Source organism: Phyllobates terribilis, unplaced genomic scaffold (assembly GCF_046119375.1).
Source record: "Phyllobates terribilis strain yellow unplaced genomic scaffold, ASM4611937v1 Scaffold_81__1_contigs__length_6697587, whole genome shotgun sequence".
In the NCBI taxonomy this organism is placed as follows: Eukaryota; Metazoa; Chordata; class Amphibia; order Anura; family Dendrobatidae; genus Phyllobates; species Phyllobates terribilis.
The window spans coordinates 6382642-6395398 of NW_027362841.1; positions in this window are offsets into that span (position 1 = coordinate 6382642).

A 12757-nucleotide genomic window follows, 5' to 3' on the forward strand; every position below is an offset into this window, starting at 1 on the left:
TTGCTCCCACTTACTGCATAGTGCATTGCATATTTACAATTTATTGACGCTTTTTTTATTTTAATGTTGTATTCCAATAAAAATATTTCAGGTTCTATAAAAAGAGCTTGATTATTGTATCATAATGATGATTAAAAGCCTGATGTTACCATTTAACTGCAGTAAATTTATCACTTAAACATGAGCTATGTATGAGGGAGTTGGACTCTGGGAAATTGAGGAGTCGGACATTTCTCTTCTCGACTCCACAGCCCTGCTATAAACACTGGTATAAGTAATGATGGTAAATTCATGGAATCTTGTAGTAATGTCATCATGGAATCTTGAGATGTTGCCTTATATAGAGCACCTCACCTTATAAAGAGGTTGCCTAGCAAGAAATAAGGCAGCAGTACTACAGGCTGAGCATCAGTACCAGATGCAGACATGGAGGAAAGAGCTGTGGGGGCTTTACTCCTCTGACCAGTGGGGGGATTTTTATGTTCTAAGATAAATCATTTATATCTGTTATACACAGTAAAATGTATATTATTACTAGTGATGATCAAGCACTAAAGTGCATGGGAGCTCGTTGCTCGAGTCAAGAAAATCATAATGCTTGGGTGCTCAACCCAAGTAGTGAGCCCAATGTGAGCCAATGGGAAACTTCAGCATTTTTTCGGCACCCCCCCCCCTCCCCTGGGTCTGGAGGGGGCCTATAAATTGGCCATGATATGGGAACAGCATGGGGAAGACCCCTGGAAGCATCTCTGTCTCCCAGGCCACTGCTGTGAACAATATTGTCAGAGTATTATGCCACTTTTTTACGGACTCACAATAAATCATACAATTACGAAACCAAAATGGATTTTCCAACAAAAAATGTTAAGGAACATCCTTTCCAGGGTAATGACTTATATATAAGGCAAAATAAATAACCAAAAACAAAAATGGCTCCTCCACACCTTGGGCTATGTTCACAAGTAGCGTTTTTGATGCATTTTTGCACTTTTGCATTGCTTTCAATGGTGAAAAATACATTTACTAGTAAAAGAAATTTTAACATTTTACTACCTTATCTTGTCATGTGGTGTGTGAGACATGATCGGACAAATCCTGTTATATTTATGAAGGAGGGACTGTCAAAAGTCACAAAGCCTATATTTACAAGGTCATTAGGCGGCTCTTGCTATTGATAGAGGGCCAGCAGTCTATCCTCACTATTGTTAGAGAGCCATCAGCCGGCTATGCTTTGTTGTTCCCATTATAAAGGAGTGGGTCTCCTATACTGTTATTGCATATGCAGTGACTGCAATGGCTGCCAAAAATTAGGACACACTTCAATACCCCTTTGAAGAGACGTAGAGGAGGGCCTTATTAAAAAAATGTTCCCATTATAAAGTAGTGGGTCTCCTATACTGTTATTGCATGAGCAGTGACTGCAAGGGCTTACAAAAATTTGGACGCACTCCAATACCCCCTTTGAACAGACGTAGAAGAGGGCCACATTAAAAAAAATGTTCCCATTATTAAGGAGCGGGTCTCCAACACTGGTAATGCCTATGCACTAAGTGCAAAGGCTGTCAAAATTTAGGACGCAACCAAATACCCGTTTGAAGAGACGTAGAGGAAGTCCTCATTAAAAAAATTGTTCCCATTATTAAGGAGTGGGTCTCCTACACTGGTAATGCCCATGCACTAAGCGCATGGGCTGAAAAACATTTACCCATTGGGGGTATACATGACCATACTGTATAACATACAGAATGTTAGAGGTAGGCCTAAAAATATTTCCTACGGGCAACTTAAACACCTTTTAAAAAAATTATGTGGGTGTTGCATGATGGTCACCCTGTTGATATGGTGATGGTGGATGAGGAGAAGGAGAAGGAGGAGGGTGACATAAAACAGACAAAATCAGGAAGCGTATACCCATGTCTGGGTGTGAAGAGGTGCATGGGAATAGACCCCCCCAACAAAAAACACTGAATTTGACTTTATGTTCTGCTGCTATCATCCGGTGGTGTTGAGAAGTCTGGGTTAATCCAGCCCTTGTTCATTTTGATAATAGTCAGCCTGTCAGCATTTTCAGTTGACAGGCTGATGCACTTTTCAGTTATAATACCCCCAGTGGCACAATAAACCCGCTCTGACAAAATGCTGGCGGCAGGGTAGGCCAGGACCTCCAAGGCGTAGAGAGACAGTTCATGCCTCACGTCCAGCTTGGATACCCAATAGTTATAAGGCACAGAGGAATCACCGAAGACGTTGGTACACTTGGCAAGGTACTCCTTCAGCATCTTCCAAAACTTTCTCCTTCTTGTCAGAGTACCCCACGCATCAGGGCAGGGGCACTGGGAGGGTCTGAGAAAACTGTCCCAGACCTTTGACAGTGTTCCCCTACCTCTGCCACATCGTATTTGTGTCTCCCTCACCTGTACTCTTTGGTTGTCCAACAAACTGTGACCTTTGCTGCCAGCATTTTCAGATGGGAATTTTTTTAATAATTCTATAACAAGGGCCTTCTGGTACTGCAACATTTTATTAGACCGCTCTGCCCCGAGAAGGAGAGATAGAAAGATGTCCTTGTAGCATGGGTCTAGAAATGTGACAAACCAGTAATTATTGTTGGCCAAAATGCGTGGGTCACGGGAAAGGCAGTGGAACATAAAGTCAGCTATGTGTGCCAGACTGCCAACAGCCAAGACTTCCCTCTCCTGACCCAGAGGACCACTGTCCATGCTCTCCTCGTCCTCCTCCTTGTTCTCCCGCTCCTCAGGCCATCCACATTGAACAAACGGTATGACTGTTGTGTGCGTAGTACCGTCTGTAGTGCAGGAAAACAGCTCCTGTTCCTCCTCCTCTTCCTCATTATCACCCAATCCATGTTGAGATGAGATGAGGCTGGGCTTTGTGACATCACCTTGTATAGTTCCTTGCTCCATCTCATCGTGCTCCGCCTACAATGCCTCCTCTTTAATTGTGAGCACAGAGCATTTCAGTAGACAGAGAGGCAGGATGGTGATGCTAATTATGGCGTCATCGCCGCTCATCATCTTGGTGGAGTCCTCAAAGTTTTAGAGGACGGCACAGATGTCAGACATCCATGCCCACTCATCAGCTCTAATTTGCGGAGGCTGACCTGAATACCGATGGGGATGTTGAAGCTAGAACTCAACAACTGCCACCTGCTGCTCACAAATCCTTCCCAACATATGAAAGATTGAGTTCCATCGTGTGGTGACATCGCACACGAGTCAGTGAGTTGGTATGGCTAGGGTGGGGGAAGCTGTAAGTGACTTCCTGAAATGGGCACACACGTGGCGTTCTTTCACAAGCAGGTCATGCAGATCCGTGTAGGTTTTGAGAAACCGCTGAACCACTAGATTTATCACATGGGCCAGGCATGGCATGTGTGCGAGTTTGCCAAGCCTCAGAGTCACAACCATGTTCCGGTCATTGTCAAACATGATCTTGCCTGGCTGTAAGTTCAACAGTGACAGCCACAGTTCTGCCTGCTCTATTACAGATGTCAACAACTTTGCAGCGGTGTGCAGTTTGTCACCTAAGCATATCAGCTTCAGCAGTGCCTGTTGACACTTGGCCGAAGCAGTGCTATAGTGCTTCCAGTCTCCGACTGAAGTGGTCATTTCGGAGATGGAGGCTAATGAGGAGGAGTTTCAGAAGCTGTAGAATCTGAGGGCAACCCTGGTTGACCCTGGGCCCGCAATCCGTTCTGGCCACAAGCACTTGTCCACGTGCCCGTGGTTAGGTGGACCTTCCCAGTGACTGTGCTGGTAAGGGCACGTGAAATGTTCTGGGACACGTGCTTGTGTAAGGCAGGGACGGCACACCGGGAGAAATAGTGGTGGCTGAGGACCGAGTACCGAGGGGCACCCGCCGCCATGAATTTGCCGAAAGATTCTGTCTCCACGAGCCTAAAAGGCAACATTTCAAGTGCAAGCATTTGAAAAATGTGGCAGTTTAGTATTGTGGCCTGTGGGGCGTTAGCTGCATATTTGCCCTTGCATTCAAAGGACTGGGGTAGGGACAACTGAACACTGCGTTGTGACAAGGACGTGGACGTGGTTACTGATGGTGGTTGTTGCAAGTGTGCAAAAAGAGGCATCTTTGCCTGCGCCATGGACAGGGGATTGGTGTGCACGCACAACAGCAGAACAGGCAGTGGTGTCCCCCACAGAAACTGTTTCTGGACCCTAGCATTTGGTCCAATTAGTCAGGTGCTTTGCTGTCATGTGCCTGATCATGCTGGTGGTGGTCAGGCTGGTAGTTTTGCAGCCCCTGCTGATGCTGGCATGGCAGATGTTGCAAATGGCCTGTTTGGAATTAACTTGACAGTCTTTAAAAAAGTGCCAGACTATGGAAGACCTAACAGTTGGACTGGTAACTTCCCTCGTGTTGGTGTTCCGGAGAACTGTTGCCCGCCTTGTGTCTGTGGCCACCCCACTGCTTGTTCCTGCCTGTTGTGGTGCTTACACCTCCCTCCCCCTGTGTGCTGATGTCCTCGCTATGCATGTCACCTTGCCAGGTTGGTCAGTGACTTCATTGTCCACCACCTTGTCTTCCAAGTACGCACCCTGGGCCTCCTGATGACTTGCTGGCAATTGTGTCTCATCATCATCCACCTCTTGCGACAGTAATTGCATTTTCCCACCATCGCCTTCATGTGACTGTAGCTGCTCAAATACATGGGCATCGCTACATGTGATCTCCTCTTGCCCCGCTTGAAGCGCGCCGGCCGAGAGTCCTGAATCCCTAAATGGAAATGTGAACAGCTCTTCAGAGTGTCCAAGTGTGGGATCAGTTGTCTCCAGGCACTCGGCATGGGGGGAGAAAGGAGGATCAGAATGAGGAATATGCGGTCCAGGCTCACAGCTACTGAAACTGGACCATATGGAAGACAGGGTGGTGGTGGTGGCAAACTGACTGGAAACATTATCTTCTATCCAACCAACAACCTTTTCACACTGCTTTGGCTTCAATAGTGGTGTTTCGCGGCCCCCTTCAAAGTAGGGCAGGAAGGTAGGTCGACATGATATGGGTGCTTTAGTGCTCCCTCAGCAGGCATAATTTCAGCTTGCCCACGACCTCGGCCTCTGCGTGCACCATCAGCATCATGTCCTCTTTCCAGTCCCTTGCCACGTGCCTTGCCCATTTTAAATGGAGCATAATATTTGTCACGTTCCCAAAAATGTCAGGATTATTACCGCAGTAACATCGTATCACCTGAGATGGACAAGTTTCTCTGCTTCCACAATACAGCAATGCTATTAAAATCAAACAAATCTGGCTGTATGCTGCTAACAAGCAAATGGAGCAGTAAAAGTGGTGTATTATATCGCTTTTCAACCAAATAATTAGGATTAAGCGCAAAAAGAATATTAAACCTGTTATCTAAGGCTGTGTATATGAGTAACAGCAGCAGACAGAAAGTTCAATGGATTTATTGTGCTGTATACACTCTCCACAAACTCTGCCTAACTCCTGCTATCACCAGTAATATATGCATCTGGATTAGTCCTTAGCAGGACTGTTAGTATAGATGTATATTGCTGTGGAATACCTGACTAAATCAACCGCCAATTCTCTCCCTCGCTCAGCAGCAGCTCTCCCTACTCTGCCTGTCTGAAGGGTAGACTGTGACGAGCATAGGGTCCCGGGTCTGATATAGACCTGATGATGCTGTGTGGCCAGCCAATCACTGTAATGCCACAACCAACATGGCTGCAGCATTACAGTGACGAGTGGCGAGTACCGAGCAGTTGCGAGCACGCTCGCTCATCGCTAATTATTACTCACCACCACACCCAGGTCTCTATTATAAATAACCCTGCCTGACATTAGAGAAATTCTACATTTTAAGTTAATTCTTTTTAATTCTTTCTACAAAACAGAAAAAAGAGTCGAAATCAGTGGAGCTCAGGGATGTTTAGATATTTAGCTAATTTTTTTTGAGCAGGTGACAGATCCTCTATAATCTTGGGGAATGAAACACTTGTCCTAATAAATCTCCTCCTACGTTCTCCGATCACCACCATATTTGTATTCCAAGAGCCTCAAAGCACCGGAAAGAGAAAGTAAGTGAAGAATCAGGCGCATTCTAATCTGTAACCATGGAGACACATAGGCAGCATAAGAGCTGTATACACTACACAAGATTTACAAATTTGTTTCATTTTTTATTTTAAGGAACCAAGTAAAAAAAAATACTGTAAAAGATCTTCTAACAACTAGAAATGATTCCAGGATTGTCTTTCCACTATATATACAGTATATACTCACAACACAAAGGTTAACTAATAGTTTTAATGATTTTAATAATTATTTGTAAAAATATGAGAAACATTTATATAAAAATACAACAAATGATAATAAATATTTCAATTATAAAACAAGAAATACGTCTTATAATAATATTACTCAGCGATTTATAAAAGTAACAAAATTCTTGTCGCTGCTGCTGCTGACGACCAATCAGATTTCTGATGTTTTGCCTCTTGCAGTGCGGAATCGATGGCTGGAATCTGACTGGTTGCTACGGGCAACACTTTCATTATTCTCTACACTGTATAAATAATCCTTGAACTCTCGTTGCCGATAGCAACCGATTAGAATTCAGCTTTTACATTTGTAATTTACCCGAGATAAATAAACGTGATTTCTGATTGGTCGCTAGGGGTAACAAAGACGCTACATGACAGCTGAGGCTCCGTGACAATGGCGTCTGTTACTCCAGGTACTGGATGATGGGCCGGACACAGGTGCAGCCCACCGTCACCAGCGGCTTCTCCAGCCTATAGGTGGGACACATCCTCTCATCTCACCACGCAGGACCAGGATCTCCTGTCTGATGGGGACTGAGTTCATGCTGAGGTCCACATGACCCTCCGGGTCCAAACATCCGCGGTGGAGACATCGGGCCTCGCTGATGACCGCAGGGAATCTGTTATTGTCCACATTAGAGCTGGTGGAAGGAGATGAGAGAAATCAGGACACAGCAGTAACCATGTTTAGTCCCCCATACTCCGGCCTGCTGACCCCCATATATCATTATTATTATTTCTGCCATTACTCCATGTACATTCACCTGTATTCCCATGGAGAGATGGAGCGGCTCCGCACACTGTCCGCCATTACTTGTGCAGAACTCCGACTGCCGACCTTCATATCCACCTTCACACGTGGAGGAAATGTGGTGTCCGGTGTGAAGAGACATCCCCCGCCGGACACTAGAGGGGCCTCCCAGCCATCAGCGCCAGGGACCTGATCTTCTCTTCCATGGACACAAGAGATGAAGATCAGAAGAAGCAAAGTGGAGAAAACCTGAGGACAGAAGATGTCACACATATGATAGGGGACATTGTGGAAGTGTCAACATTATGTAGTGGTATAAGTAAGGGTTAAATAATGGATCAATAATATACACTAATAATATTCATACTCGTATGTACCTATCCCAAAGATATGCAACAGCGCTCAAGCCAAGAGCAACCAGATATGACTATATAACACATATAAGAAAGTCCAACATTCTAAGTGGAATTCATTCAACAATATATTATATTGTCATTGTATCATAACACAGGATAACAAATAAAATGGTGGTGGCCCCAAGCAAGTGCTGCACTCACTATTCTGCTGGTGCAGTCACTATGTACATACATTACATTACTGATCTTGAGTTAAATCTTGTATTATACTCCAGAGCTGCGCTCACTATTCTGCTGGTGCAGTCACTGTGTACATACATTACATTACTGATCTTGAGTTACATCCTGTATTATACTCCAGAGCTGCACTCACTATTCTGCTGGTGCAGTCACTGTGTACATACATTACATTACTGATCCTGAGTTACATCCTGTATTATACTCCAGAGCTGCACTCACTATTCTACTGGTGCAGTCACTGTGTACATACATTACATTACTGATCCTGAGTTACCTGCTGTATTATACTACAGAGCTGCACTCACTATTCTGCTGGTGCAGTCACTGTGTACATACATTAAATTATTGATCCTGTGTTGCATCCTGTATTATACTCCAGAGCTGCACTCACTATTCTGCTGGTGCAGTCACTGTGTACATACATTACATTACTGATCCTGTGTTACATCCTGTATTATACTCCAGAGCTGCAATCACTATTCTGCTGGTTCAGTCACTGTGTACATACATTACATTACGGATCCTGAGTTACCTCCTGTATTATACTACAGAGCTGCACTCACTATTCTGCTGGAGCAGTCACTGTGTACATACATTAAATTACTGACCCTGAGTTACCTCCTGTATTATACTACAGAGCTGCACTCACTATTCTGCTGGTGCAGTCACTGTGTACATACATTAAATTACTGATCCTGAGTTACATCCTGTATTATACTCCAGAGCTGCACTCACTATTCTGCTGGTGCAGTCACTGTGTACATACATTATATTACTGATCCTGAGTTACATCCTGTATTATACTCCAGAGCTGCACTCAATATTCTGCTGGTGCAGTCACTGTGTACATACATTACATTACTGATCCTGAGTTACCTCCTGTATTATACTACAGAGCTGCACTCACTATTCTGCTGGTGCAGTCACTGTGTACATACATTACATTCCTGATCCTGAGTTACATCCTGTATTATACTCCAGAGCTGCACTCACTATTCTGCTTGTGCAGTCACTGTGTACATACATTACATTACTGATCCTGTACTGATCCTGAGTTACATCTTGTATTATACTCCAGAGCTGCACTCACTATTCTGCTGGTGCAGTCACTGTGTACATACATTACATCACTGATCCTGTACTGATCCTGAGTTACATCTTGTATTATACTGCAGAGCTGCACTCACTATTCTGCTGGTGGAGTCACTGTGTACATACATTACATTAGTGATCCTTTACTGATCCTGAGTTACATCCTGTATTACACTGCAGAGCTGCACTCACTATTCTGCTGCTGCAGTCACTGTGTACATACATTACATTGCTGATCCTCAGTTCCATCCTGTATTATACTCCAGAGCTGCACTCACTTTTCTGCAGGTGCAGTCACTGTGTACATGTAGCACCCTGAGGATTCGGCTGCTACAGGGGTATTACACCTCAAGCCAGAGGTGTGGTATTCCACTCCCGGGTGAGGATGGAGTGTGGAACTGAGCTCAGTAGGCTGCATGCACTACATACATCCCATTTCCGGGGGACAGACCAATGGTACTCCCACTAGAGAAATGTGCAGGTACGACAGTGTCTGTCCCTGGCTGGAGTGGGAGGGGGGTGGAACATCCCAGTAGTGTAGGGGCAGATAGGGGGAGCAGTCTGGGTAATGCTAGGAGCTCATTGGGTGCTGGTCACCTGAGCTCACACATAGAGGGAGTATATAAGGTGGGAACCATCTTAGATCAGGGTCAGTCTGTCAGAGTTGAGTCAGAGAAGCAGAGCAGCTCAGCCAGCTCCAAGGCCAAGAGAGAGAGAGAGGAGAAAGAAGGACCCAGAGGGGGAGAAGAGGGAACTCCAAGAACCCAAAATTAGACCAGAGGGTGAAGAGTTGGCACAAGGGTACCGGATCCCAAGCTGGTGGAGGGCCCTAATCCTTAGCCAGAGACCGGAGGTCGTGGGCAGGATCTGCCACGACCACCCACTAAATCCACCCGGAAGGCAAACCGTGAATAGGGTCAGGGAACCCAGACACAAGGGTTTTACCAACAAGAGGCCCGAGGGAGCCGGACTTAGGTGGATCCCTGGTGGGGAAGGCCAGAGAGAAGGTCAAGTCAGAAAGGGAGCTCGGGACCACGCTCCGGAATCGCCTGGGGGTTGGCCGAGTCCAGGACCTGGTGGACGCAGCACGGCTCGGGCGGTCACTCAAGGCCGGAGTGACCAACACAAAAGCAGTAAGTAAAACCCTGAACTGCACAGCCCGACTCGGAGTCTTATTACTACTCTCACTGCACCACCACAACCACCACCCTCTACAGCTGACCCCCTGAGGCTATACCCCTCCCGTTGGGGGTTATACTACCTGAGCTGCGCACACACCACCAGCCTCAGCGGACCCTGCTGCAGCGGCGGCCGTACTGACCGCAAATCAACGGGTGGCGTAGTCGACACTAAAGAACATCCAGTAACATCTGTAGGACTGCCACACACTGAGCTTGACACCCTGGGCACGGACCGGGTCACCGCCACTCGGAGACTACAACCCCCACCTGATCCGGCTCCGGGTATCCCCCAAACAACACTGGCCCAGGGGGCGCGTCAACTTTGGCGTAGTCGGCAGGATTACGTGCCCGCAACAACCGGGTACTGCGTGCCTGAAGAAAAGTTCACCGTTACCTTAACAAGAAGTCTCCCGCCGGTTCCGGAGGGTCCCCGCCAACGGACCCCATCACAGGTCGTTTCCCGCCGGTTGTCCGCCATTTGCAGCTTTTTCCCGCCATCCATGGAGTTTCCCGCCACTGGGAGACGATTCCCGCCATTTCCAAAGATTTCCCGCCTTGGAAGAGCGGACGCCATTATGGGCGTGCCAGAGGGTGGCAAGAGGCCACCTCCCATCGTGGGCCAGGTCGAAGAATGGCGCCAAAAGCGGAAACCGCGCCCACCAACAGAGACTGTGATGCTGGAAGTGTCCATCAGCGTAAGAGAACTGCCCCTGGAACTGACAATCACAAAGTTGCCCCGGGACCACCTTCAATGTGGGCGGAGACAGAACAAGAGAGCAAAGATGGGTGTCGCCTGGAGCAGTCTGGAGAGAGCGCACCCGGAGACAAGAAGTCTGGAGAGGAGTCCAGAGAAAGCCTACCCGGAGATGGAGGGAGAGTCAGGCAGCACCGACCCAGTGGTCAGGAGCCTCCTGCAAGCAACAACCCCACTAGGCTTAGTGGAGATCCTAGCACAGCTCCCCCGAGACCGGGAGTGTGCACAGACTGCGCTGGAGGGCCTCGCACGGAGGATGGCCCGGGTGCAGCGAGAGACGTTGGCGGAGTGGAGCCGAGAGATGGCCCAGCAGACCGAAACCCGTCAGCGGAGCACGCCACCCGAGACGAGGAGACAGACCGCCTCTGAGGATGGTGCAGGAGGACTCAAGGCCGGAGACGGCGCCGAGAAGGGAGCTGAACGGACGGAGGCAGGTAAAGGGGACGTCTCTACCCCGAGCCGGGAAACCGTGTGCCTGCCCCAGCTCCCCGTCGCAGAGCCCGAAATTCCCCCTGCCGTGCCCGTCGCTGCATCGTCACCGCCGCAGACTAGGCCTCAACCGGAAACCGCGGCCGCGACCCCTGTGACGTCACGCGCTTCGACCCTGAGCGCGGCAAAGCAGGAAATACCATCGGCCTGGTCGCAAGGCCTAGTACACCCGGGCGCCGCCATTCCAACAGCGCCCCCTACCTCCGCGGAGCCACCAGCCTGGTCGCGGGGCCGAGTAACCACGGGCGCCGCCGTACTTACGGTGCCCTTTTCCTTTAGCGTGCCCCAAGCCTGGTCGCAAGGCCTGGTCAACCCGGGCGCCGCTACCACTACAGCGCCCATAACACCTAAAGTACCGCACCTGGGTGAGGACCTGTTCGCCCAGCATACGTGCCCGGATGGGCAGCCCTTCATATGGCCACCGGAGTTTCACCATCCCCGACTCCGGAAAGAAAGACCCCTAGATGAACCCCTGATTCCGGTTCCGAAGCCCGTCAGGAGGACCCAGCCCCCGCTAGAGGAGACACAGTTTGAGTGGGACCCCACCGGAGGAGACCTCATGGGGTTCACTCAGGAGACTCGGGCGGCCGCAGCGGAGCGTACAGAGTGCTGCCGCCAGCAGCTCGAGGTCTTCGAGAAGGAGCGGAGAGAGAGGCGGGTCCGGGAACAGCAAGCACAGATAAGGAGCGCGGAGCAGAAGAGCCGGACCAGGAGGAACCCCCGTGCAGCTCATGGTCCCCGTACCACCGGGACTGTGATTAAATTCAACCTGCAGCATGGGTGGGGCTTCATAAAAGACCATCATACCCCCGGCGACGTCTTTGTCACACGCAGAGACGTAGAAAGCCATCTGCCGGAGGGACACAGAGGTCGTGACCTGTACGTAGGGGACGAGGTCACCTTCACCCGGCACAAGTGTGCCAAAGGACCCTACGCCCTCCATGTACATCGCCTGACGGAGGAGGAGCTGCGGTGTGAGGAGGAGCAGGAGGACCCGGACGGGTCTAAATCCAAAGAAGGAGCAGGAGAACACCGTCGTTAAAGTACGGTAAAGAGACTGTAAATAGTTACCCATCGGGGTACAGTGAACTGTTGCTGCTTTAAATAAGTCCCCGTTGGGACAAGAGTGAACTGTTAACCCGTGTGTCCCTATTCCCATTACCTGGCCGAGGACTGAGAGCGGCCATATTCCCCTTGTATATAGTTGCGCTTCCTAAGGCGCCCCCTACCGGTTTTATAGTAAACTGTTGTTTTTCTTAAAGAGACTGTCGCGCTTTTCCCGGTCACAAGTTGCACCGTGGCCGGAGGAGCAAGAGTGTTTACAAGGACGTTATTTATGAAGAGTTTTTATGAAAAGTTTTATGTGATGTTTTATATGTTCATGTTTATGAAAAAAATTGTATGTTTTGGATGTTTTTATATCTTACAGCCCGAGGACGTGCTGTGATTTACCAGGGGGGAATGTAGCACCCTGAGGATTCGGCTGCTACAGGGGTATTACACCTCAAGCCAGAGGTGTGGTATTCCACTCCCGGGTGAGGATGGAGTGTGGAACTGAGCTCAGTAGGCTG